This window comes from Rhipicephalus microplus, chromosome 2 (assembly GCF_043290135.1).
Source record: "Rhipicephalus microplus isolate Deutch F79 chromosome 2, USDA_Rmic, whole genome shotgun sequence".
NCBI classification, from domain to species: domain Eukaryota; kingdom Metazoa; phylum Arthropoda; class Arachnida; order Ixodida; family Ixodidae; genus Rhipicephalus; species Rhipicephalus microplus.
The window spans coordinates 195,069,557-195,081,496 of NC_134701.1; the positions used below are offsets into that span (position 1 = coordinate 195,069,557).

Consider the following 11,940-nt stretch of genomic DNA (forward strand, 5'->3'; position numbering starts at 1 on the left):
GGTTACCTGTGCAGGGTATGTCGACTTCTCGGTCAGACGCTGCTCGGACGCGTTGCAAATCCTCGGCGGCGTTGGCAGGCCTTCGATGAAACCCCGGCAGTCCCACAAACTTTCGCTCGCTCGGATCACAGTTCCGCGCTGAGTGCGCTCCCACCACTCCCTTCGGCGGCCGTCGGGCTTTTTGAGCCAACACGCTTAGCCTCGGCCAACCCCCCCACTTCGTTGGACCGCCGATCCTGACGTCACGTCACGAGCTCGTGCAGAAGAGCGCGCTACAGGCTGGGAGCGGGCTGTGACGTCACCTGGGGCGAGTGAGCCGTCGCTGGACAATAAAACGCAACGCGACTCACTACTCTTCAGGACGGACCCGGTGGAGATAATAAACGAACTTTGCGGCCGGATACCTACCCGGGTGAGCGGAGGAGCTCTCCATTCTTCCCTGTTTTTCTTCCCTATCCAGCGTTCCCCTTTTGGTCCCTTTTCCGCGCTCCTCGGCGGCTCTCTCAATTTTGTTGTTGCGTTTTCTTTCCCTCTCCCCCTTTTTACTTTCTCGTTTCCCTCTGCGCGCGACTCTCGGCGCTACCAGCCAATGGGAGAAGTGTGCGGGGTATCGTTTTTCCCGAGGAGGTGGGGTCGGGAAAAACTGAGCCGGCGCGGCGTACTGTGGGTGAAAGAATAAACGCGTAGGAGTGAGGGAGGTCGGACGGGCCGGCGGGTTTCTCGCTAAGGGTGAAAAGGGCTACAAAGGGGAAACCATGAACCTGTGCCCGATTCTGGTGTTATGACGCTTCCCGGGGTTCCTAATCGGAAAGAGGAAGGCGGATGGTTCGGGAGAGGTAAAAAAAGTAATGGGGCGATGCTCTTGCGATCATGGTGTGACGCCCTTCGGTTCTGAGAACCCTCATAGCACGAAACGGACGATGACGTATTCGAGCGTTTAGGGATATTAAAATATTCGCTGAAGAAGCTGTCCTTTGTTTCTTCACTCACTTGCTTTAGCCACCGATTGCGTTTATTACTTTTTTACTATAGGTCAAGCTCAAATAGTCGTCTGCGCATACGGGGAAAATGTGGCTAACGCCGTTAAATTTTTGCTTGGACGCACACCTTTCGAGTTATAATAAAGCATAATAAGTTTCAAAGTTTCGAAACATTTGTCTTGAGTGTAGTTTCTAGTAAATTGAAGTCACTGAACTTTTAATGTTTTCTGGCTAAACGATTTCTGCCTCTTGAACAGCACCGGGGTTAGGAACTACATAAATAATATATCGCGTAAGGAGAACAAAGCATCGATATGTTCTATCCGGACTTCATAAATTTTCTTTTCATTTTGCTTTCTTTATTTGATGATAGTAACCTGCCTCAAGTTTTGCAGAGACAGCTACCTATATAACAATACGAGGAAATAAAAAGCTGTACTTTCATTGTATAGACGGATAATTTTCCGTCACGTATATTGTTTTTTTATCGTCTGAATGACTCACAAAAATCTCGGAGACAAAAAGAAAAAGAAAGTGTCAGTTTACTATACGTGCCAATTGATTGATTGATTGATTTGTGGGGTTTAACGTCCCAAAACCACCATATGATTAAGAGAGGCGCCGTAGTGGAGGGCTCCGGAAATTTCGACCACCTGGGGTTCCTTAACGTGCACCCAAATCTGAGTACACGGGCCTACAACATTTCCGCCCCCATCGGAAATGCAGCCGCCACAGCCGGGATTTGATCCCGCGACCTGCGGGTCAGCAGCCGAGTACCTTAGCCACTAGACCACCGTGGCGGGGCTACTATACGTGCCAAGTCTAACGAAAAAAATATTCGCACACTTTTCAGATAATACATTGTACCCAAGAGTATTTTATTTTCGTTGAATTCATTTGAAATTCGCCGTGGTCACTTAGCGTACGCCTGTGCTCGTTCGTTGCCTATGAGCCGTGTAGGCACACCCAACACTCCTTATCAGTGGTGGGTGTCAGTTCGGTTGGTTTATCGATTGGTTTAGTTGTTTTCTGCAGGACGGTGTTAGCCTGTCAGTCTCCGGCATACTTCGCTGTTCCTTCATCTTTAGCAAAGTATCGCGTAGACACTAGGTGTTTGCATGAACCACGTACGATTCCACTTCGTGCTTGAATCAAATGGTACGCCTCGGTTCTTCACATCGCATCACCAAGCACGCGGTCCCTATAGCGACAGATGTCAAATATTTGAGAAGTGTGCCTAAGAAAGGAATTTTACGTTGTCCCTCTTGCCTTCACAATACAGCGAAAATGTTCTGTTGAACTTAACGCAGCGAAAAAATATTTCTAAGCTACGGATGATTTCTTAGACGCCATCGTACTACCCCATTTTCGTTTTCTCTCTTGCCGATGAAGCACGGTGGCCCATTTCTATATTTTTTGTACAATCTAAACGTAACGCCGCAACAACTTTTCTTATCCGGTGCTCTGAAATGGTATAGAAGCCATTTCGCTTTCGAAACAACTCATCGTCTATAGCAGTGGCTCACTTTATATATATTGAGTTGTGCGCGTGCGTAGTAGCACATAAATTTGTTTGTGCTGTTACAGCACCGCCTTTGTGGGCCGCATCAACATTGCTCGTTGAATAATTAAAACCTTATGCCTAAGTTGTTCACAGAGTTCCTTTTCCTGCACCAACGTATTAAAGGATGCCAATGACTTAGGTGCGTGGGACGCTTTGCAGTGTGTCTATCTCTCGTGGAAATCGAGCTAGGCCTGAGCGCCTTACACTATACATAATAGAGTATCTCATTCTCTCTTTCTTGCGACCAACTGAATCGCAAAGAGGATTTTGTCGCAACATAAGAAATGTGTGTAGAACTTTTTTGACACCGCAGAACCAGGGTAAAAAGATGCAGAGTTATTCTACTACCCTGAAGGTCGAAGCCTACGAAGTTGCGGTATAAGCTGTGGCTGCGTGCTCTGCGCAATCGGTTTTGTGTTTTTCTGCCCAAGGTTTTGTACGTTTTAGCGTTGTTTCGATTGCCGCTCTTCTCCCTACGAGCGAACGACTTAAAAGCAGCTGCTGATAACAGCGCTGGTGAGATCTTGCGTCGCGAGACGAAGGTGCATCACGATTGGTGGTGAGTGGCATGGAGTTTGCTACGATAATTACTCGAGGGACCTCTGACGCTGCGATCCTTCAGCCATCACGGCAATGATGGATTGTACTTTTGTCGTTTTGTCTGCGAATGTTATCCGTCAGGACCTAACCGTACAGTTTCAGCGTAAAAAAATATTACCAGTTCAGTTAACGCTGCACAAAAAACTAATTAACACGCGAAAGAGTGAAAGCAAATTATCGGAGCACATGCTATGGTAGCCGCTCTGATTAAAAGGAGAAATGACCGGAGAAAAAAGAAAAAAAAAATTATATCGGTTCGCTACTATGTACGCGATAATAATCAAAGATTTATTGGAGTTTCGTACAGAAATCGCTGTACAAGTGAACGCAATGCTTACAAGCATATCTATTTTCGTCGCAAGCAACCAGTTCGCTTACGCACCATGTTCGTTTGGACATTATACCATTCACAAGCTATGTGCAGAAATGAAGATATCGGTTCCTTTGCGTGCTCAGTGGGAATATGCTTATCGAGGGAACATTGTTCACATTATTTGCACGCACTGGAAGGTATTACGTATGTATCTAAATATATATATATATATTTAAGCACTCGATATCCCCCGTTTCACAATGACATGCAGCCAGGATCGACAAAGAGTGGGCATGCACGGCCTCAGGGCAGCACTTTATTTGGTTAAGAAAAGCTCGCTTAGAAAATAACCACGCGACCAATAATAATAAGTGTTGGAGTTTAACGTTATAAATCCATCATATGATCATGCTAGACGCCGTAGTGGAGGCCTCCGAAAATTGTGACCACAGAAGGGTCTTTACCGTGCACCCACATGTACCTATTTGCTAAATTGCACTTATATACTATACCTATTTGCTACGTAGCTCGCTTGCAACTGTCCCGTCAGAAAATAGACCCCTGCTATTGCACCTGAATGGGCTCTGGGGTCCAACTTCTATATGAATAACCAACCGTTACATTATTACAAAATAACGCTCATTGATTGGTTCATTGGTTGATTAATAAACCTAAGCACAAAGGCCTCAAAGCTTTTCTCCTCAATCGAAAATGTGGCCACCTTGGCCGGGATTCGATGGCGCGACCGTTCGGTCAGCAGTCGAATGCCGTAACAACAAGTGCACCGATGCGGGTCCACCAAAGCACTCCGCACAGATGGCTAACCAAGGAAGCTGAAACGTGTGGCCCCGTTTTTTATACCATAGGGTCAGTCCTGGCGATTCATTAAAGGAGTTAATAATTGGTTACATCTGCCCATCTTGACTTGTTTAAGTCCCCAGTACGCTAACTCTTTTATTAGCTGATCAGTGGCGAGTAGCCTGGCTTTCCCAGTTTCTGTGACACATATACAGGCTGAGTCTTTGCGCGCACAGGACGGAAATATTTCGGCTTCGCCTATAGCCATGTACCACTTCACTGTAAAATGCAAGTCGAGATTTCGGTTGTGACGGAAGATGGTACGTATAAAATGCAAGTCGAGATTTTGGTTGTGACGGAAGATGGTACGTATATATTAGGCACGTGGGTTGTTGCTGGTCATGTCCCGCGATGGGTTGAGTGACAAGCGCATAATATTAGAGCAGCGTTCGAATAGCCTTCACGACAATATGGCACATTTACCCTTTCTATAACGTCAATTATAGACCAGTATTCAGGAATGCGTAGGTTGATGTTAGGTGTGTGTAGTAAGCATAGGGTATACCGCCATTCTCGGAATCACGTTATTGCATGCGATCGTCCTTACAGGTTCCCCAAGATGACGTCCCCGACTCAAATTCGCGATCGTGACAGCGCGACGACGGCGTCAAGTGCGAGATAATGAAGCGGGGGCGTGAAACGATTTGTGGACACGTGTCACGCTTGGGATAAAAAGCTCGCAGCTCCGGCGTGTTCTGTACCGCGCAATTTTTGTCTGCAAGTCATTAAAACGTGAACACGAAAGGTCGCGATTTCTATACAAGCTCGTTCTCTTCATGTTTGAGGAAAGCGCAAAAAAACCAAAACACAGGGCCACGAAGGAACAAGGACGATGAGCCGGTAGCAACTGAAGTTTTAATCGGAAGAATACAAATAAATCCACGCACATTACAAAAAAAAAAAAACAACAAGGAAAGAAAACAGGCAATCGCACAATGAGTATGCATATAAGAGAAAAAACGCAAGGCACGTTTTCACCACCATGCAGAATAGGTTGCATCGAGATATTCAACCGCACGGCTCATTGCGCTACCGACAAACAGATAATGCGAGAAATACACTTCTTAGCATTATATGTAGGCGGGTTCAACAATTTCTCGAGTCTACTGATTCAGCTTGGTTTCAAACAAAAAAAAAAAAGATATTTTTTTAAACAAAGGTTTACACCCACGGGCATGAACATGGGCAGATAGGATCATCGCATCGTCCTGTCTCCTCTATGTTGGTGTGTCCTGTTTTTTTTTTTTACTTTTTTAAGTGCGAATATTTCTTAGCGAACTTCGGCGACTTCAAGCGTATCTATCTATCTATCTATCTATCTATCTATCTATCTATCTATCTATCTATCTATCTATCTATCTATCTATCTATCTATCTATCTATCTATCTATCTATCTATCTATCTATCTATCTATCTATCTATCTATCTATCTATCTAGCCGCCTACGACTTTTAGCTCTCCTGGCCGTTTGAATTATGGCATCAATACAAAACTTGGTATGGAATAACACCACTGTATAAAAAACATATATGACTAGTCATAACATGAAAATCATGACATGTCATGAATGTCATGATTTACATTTTGTGGTCCTACAACTCTTGCGGTGGTTTCGTTCAGATGGCATGTTGCAAAACGGGTATGGGGTGACATGATCGCATGGCGAACACAAGCGACAGAGCCTAACATGATAATCATGACATGCGTGTCACGTAACTACATGATTGCATGGCACGCTCATGATGCACTCGCGACCTTTTCGCTAGCGTCACATATACTATATTTGGTAATACGGTACGTGAATGGATGACGAAGGTATGTGACTGGTGTAAACATAATAATCATGAGATGCGTGTCATGTATCAACATGACTACATGCCACGCTCATGATGTGGTGGTGGCCACTTTGCTAGCTTCAATTATGCTGAATTTAATATTACGGGACGTGAATGGATGACGAAGGTATGATATTGGTGAAAACATGATAACCATGACATGCGTGTCATGTAACAACATGACTACATGCTACGCTCATGATGAGCTGGCGGTCGTTTCCCTAGCTTCACATATGCCAATTTGGTATTACGTCACGTCAATGGATGACGAAAGTATGTGACTGGTGCAAACATGATAATCATGAGATGCGTGTCATGTGAGAACATGACTACTTGCCAAAGTCAAGACACCAATACATTTCGACGTGACACGGTGTGCGTGCTCGCCGGCATGGCGCCGGTGTTTATTGCGTCGCGTCACGCCAGGCGCCGGTCCTAGCATATACTCGCAGGCGCGCGCCGCGCTGCGTTGCTTTGACGCATGCGCGTTTCAGCGGGTTGAGCCTCCCTCCTCCGTCACGTAAAGAGGGAGACCCAGTGTTGTCTGGGTAACACATCAGCGCGAAATGCAACATGTCACACTTCGCGCCGTTTGCCGTCGGGCCGCGCCGACGGATGCTGGTCGCGCTTGGCGTCATACATTAAGTGCTCGCGTTTAGGTAACGCAGCGGCGTTGGGCCCAGCGTGTGCGTGCGTCACCGCTACATTTGAGTATATTGGGCCCTTCATGATGCGCTTGCCGCCGTTTCGCTAGCTCCACATATACCGAATTTGGTGTTACAAGCCGTTGATGGATGACTAAATATATGACTGGTGCAACGATGATAATCCTATCACGCTCATTGCGTGCTTGCGGCTGCGTTGCTAGCTTCACATATACTAAATTTGGTATCACGTGACGTGAATTGATGATGAATGTAAACTACACATCCAAACATGATAATCATAAAACGGAAGTCATGTACGGCATCATTTACCTTCACCTCGTAACGTTGTGCTGATTTTAAAGTGACATATCAAACATTTCTTATTCGTGCTTCGCATATCATCGTTTACCACTGTGCTTGGAATCTGCCAATTTTTTTAACATGAATGTCAACGAACTCGCCCAACTGTTCCTGCTAATTCGTTTTTTTTTTTAATTTCAAATGACCACTCAACAAGCACTTTCGGTACCGTCATTCAAACTTGTGATAAAATGTCTCCAGAGACAATAGCCCAGGCAGAAAATATTCGCATTATTATTATGTCTGAGTGCTTCAATGCACTCTATGTCTTCTGAGAACTAATGCTAAAGTAATATACACAATGATTCATGCTTCAAGTAGTCAGCTAGGTACGAGACACTCTGTACGAAATGCATTGCGAACACGTTAACTATGGTCAAGTTAGCTGTTGAAGTATACCATGGTTTGTTTATACAATTCCTGAGACAACGATACCGTGCTTGAGACAACAACATGATCACAAGCGAAGTCTAATGCATGAATACGTAGTTTCATGAAGACCATCATTAATCTTTTTAAACTCGTCTCACGTAGAAGAAATATAGAAAAAAAAATGTTCCTGAAACGGCAACTCTTGTAAGAAAAAAATGTTTTTTAGAACAAAAACTGTTTTCTAAATGGCAACGAGGGCAAAAGGAGTATTGCATTAAAGTTGACCAACTGATCAATTACTAAATATACTCACAAATTCACATTGAAGGCCTATTTTATTGTGTGATTGTTTGGTATTTTTTAGATGTTATGGAAAATTATCGCTGTCAACACATACATAGGCTTTTGAAGAACAATCACACATTCGGAGGAGGAGAGGGTGGTGAGTTAGAATGTAGCGAAGACTTGAACCAGACGATTCAATAGATGCGACGTGGGTTGCACAAGCAAAAAGCAACAAATAAATTCTTCAGATTAGGCCATTGTGAAAGAATGCAGAAAAGAAAAAAATATGTTTTCCCATACAGTGTAATGTAACCTTAAAAACATTCAGCAGATCCCACGTACTTTGGAAATCGATTCTATGCAAAGCAGGTGGATGCAAGGACATTGTGTTTTCATAAGACGTTAAAAAGTGGCCCCCAATATATGTACCAATTCACGCACACACATACGTTAAACAGCCGCACTTATTTTAGTATTAGCAGTTTTTTGCAGTTGCGTAACGATGCCAACAGCAACATGGATATTAGCAACGCCAGAAGCGGTAGGCTGTTATCAAGCGCTGGTGTTTGCGCTGCTGCTCACGAGGGTGGTAGCCCTCAACACTGCTACACAATTCAACCTCAGTGAATGACACGTAACTACAACTGACTTTAACTCAACATGACGGATGTATCGTAGGAGTACATAATTAATGTTTATAAAATTTGATAGCTAGTACTGCAACCAGAATTGACGTTTCACGAACATAAGGATTTATTTGCAAAGTATTTACGAGAGGTCGTGGGGTGCTATGGTAGAAAAACTTGATTGCCACGCAGAATGCCAGGGTTTGATTCCTGCTAGGACACTGACATTTATTCTTTGCATTAGACCGCTCAACGCTGCTCATGGCAGCTTTTGCTTAACGCTCAAGCGTTTAAATTACCCATGGGTCTTCTCGTCGTTCCTGTGTACATGAAAAATGTATCACCTGTGGCACATACCCGCATACCAGTGGCGCATACCCGTGGCGCATAGCCGGCCCCGGGTATGCGCCACTGTTTTTTGGAAAGTGTTCTGTGACGCACGCAACAATATTGTGACAATAATCATGTCATGACCACCGCGTTGTATTCGTCAAACCATCTTGTCCTCCCGTACTAGTTTTGGTGCGCCCCAAGTTAGAAGGGGATCATGAGAGCACTCGGTCGGACGTAGGTGGCTAGACGGACGGACGGACGGACGGACGGACGGACGGACGGATGGACAGACAGACAGACAGACAGACAGACAGACAGACAGACAGACAGGCAGGCAGACAGGCAGACAGACAGACAGACAGACAGACAGACAGACAGACAGACAGACAGACAGACAGACAGACAGACATACAGATAGACAGATAGATAGATAGATAGATAGATAGATAGATAGATAGATAGATAGATAGATAGATAGATAGATAGATAGATAGATAGATAGATAGATAGATAGATAGATAGATAGATAGATAGATAGATAGATAGATAGATGCCAAAAGTTCTGGGAGAACGCAAGTAGATGCTTCGCCTTTAATGTTTCTTGCTTTTTTTTTCTACGGACGCTCTCTTTTAAACCTCGACTCATAGGTCAGCAATTACGGCACTTTCACGTCATTCTTGGTGACAATCTGTCGCATTCTCTTCCTCTTTGATGACAAGCTCTTCAAAAAATAGTGACAAAGGGTTCTTTGTTAAGAATGGGGTCGAGGTCACCTTCTTCCCAGAAATACGGAAACTTTCTATTTCTATCCCTAAAAGATATTTAGAATCGATAACCATGCGAGTTTTGCGGGGTTACGAGTACCATGTTAAACTCACGGTGACACCTTTCTCCTGTCCCAGTGTGATCAATTTCACACCTCGACATCACCATCCACCCAAAGGTCTTCCTGCTCCGTTTCTTGTCTACACTTCACGGCTATCCCGTGTCTTGCCCAGACGCAATTTAAACCCGCCCAGCTTAGCCCAGGCGCTGCTCTACAATATATTACCAATAAGTGGCAGACGAGCTTCTGAGAGTTGAAATGAATTATTATTCACGGGGCCTCCACGTAAATATTATATGTACACTGATTTGTATATACCATACAGTGAGCGCCCCCCCCCCCCCCCCATTCGATCTGGCTGTCTAAAGGGAAAACGTTTAATGAATTGTCAATTTCTGGAGACAGAGTAATAACTTCGTCACCGTCAGGGTGATTCTGGCACGACATGCCAGGCAGAAGATGATACCGAAGCACCGCACCTGGCGGCAGCATTTGCCAAAGAACGGATAAATGAATTTATTATTCTTTTGGAAAAAAAAGCTATGGCGGTGCCTAGGTGAGACTTGTACTAATAGGTTAGCAAGAGGAGGATTGAAAGAGGAAGGACAGGGATAGGCTAGCAAATTATTCGAAATTGCGATGGAACATTGAACTTTTTTTCTATTTTCTCTTGCCTGACTACCTACCTACGAACCTACGTGGATTCCTTAACGTGCACCCAAGTCTGAGCACACGAGCCTGCAGCATTTTCGCCTTCATCAAAATTGCAGCCGCCGCTGCCGGGATTCGATCCCGCGACGTGCGGTTCAGCAGCCGAGTAGCTCAGCCACTAGACCACCGCAGCGGGGCAGCCACTTCCATCGCTCCCCTTAAACACGCCCCCATTATTTTCTTGCCACAAACATTTTTCTACTCTTAGTAGCTTTTCAATGGACTTCCCTTGTGAGTGCATATCCTGCCCTCTAAGTTTCATCCCGTACTAAGCATTGTTCCACTGAACGTTTTTACAATCATGCACAGACTCGCCCTACAAGTGAACAGGGATTGGAAAGGGATGCTAAAGTACCCCACCCCCCCTCCCCAACAAGCAACACCAGCATTCCCCTTTTCTCCAACACGACCCAACACGGATTTGCACCCCACAAGACAAAATCCTGCCCTATTCTATCCTCCTTCTTTAACGCCTGTTTTTTTTTTATTTCACTTGACTTTTGCGGTGAGAACGGGTGCGCTCGACATCTTCTTCGACAAACATATCGTATCACCACTTTTTTTTGTCTCGCTTTCCACCAAGGCTTCGCCTCATTGCATAGGCGCTATGACAGAGTCCTGAAACATGCTATATTATCACTCTAAATTTTTGTGTGTTTCTTTTACCCGGATACACTTCACAAGCGGCTGCGCTTGGCGTGAGTCCTTTGGTGTCGCAAACACGTCTTTTACTGTCACCGCGTGGGCTCGCCATTATCAGCGAACCACTTTGACTCCCTCCATTGTTTTCTTGTCCTGCTTCTACGTGACTACGCTGTCACTTACTCGTGGCCGTCACCGTCGTCAGTCAGTGTTCAAACAAACCACGACTCCATACGCTCGGAGCGAGGCTGATACAGCAGCAGGTCAACATAAAGGATGTACGCTTTTTGCGATAAGTATTGGTAGCAAGTTTCTCTTTTCCCAATTAGGCGTAAGCCTTAAAATGCAACCGATATCATCTACAAGCTGAATACAGCACTCTCGCCCAAGACGTATACAGTGCTGAGTGACGTCAATACAGGAAAAAAAGAAAGAAAGCAAAAGAAAGTAATAAAACACAACATGAGTTTGGAGGGCATAATCTGCAGTCGCGTTATTTAATGCCGTAGGCAAACCTCTACAGTTCCTCGCTTTGTCAGCTGTGCCTGATGACTAAGCATATCTTTATTTTTTTTTCTGTGCGTCTACTTATGTACGTTATAGGAAGTTAAGCAGCTGGTGCCAACGAAGTTGTTACTCTCCCCTATGAACAGCATTTAGAAAGAAAAAAAAAGACGTGATTCCTTGCTTCTCTTCATTTGACGGACATAAGTAGTGCATTACACCCTTGTTCTACTTCCAAGCGTTTTGGGTCGACTGTTTCCGGTTTTTCGAATAATAAGAAAATGTCTAATATAAACAAAAGTCAGAAAAAAAATTTGGTGAGAATGGCTCACCTTAGGAGTTATACCGCACACCTATGATATCTGAGCATCAACTTACTTAAGATGAAAGCCTATTTACGGTCAGAGTAATTAATAAAAAGCACTGATGGCGAACCCAAAAGGAACACATGCGACTGGAGGGGTGTTGATTAGGCTAAGCTT

General features: G+C 44.6%; 1 protein-coding gene across 1 annotated transcript in view; it reads right to left on the reverse strand.

Annotated features, from left to right (window-relative positions):
- The window catches only part of LOC119170512 (uncharacterized), a 106,457-nt gene extending 106,315 nt beyond the window's left edge, over window positions 1-142 (reverse strand). The window contains exon 1 of the mRNA XM_037421705.2: window positions 7-142. The gene's annotated coding sequence lies outside the window, so the exon portion shown is untranslated. The remainder of the gene's footprint in view (window positions 1-6) is intronic.
- Window positions 143-11,940: the final 11,798 nt, after the last annotated feature.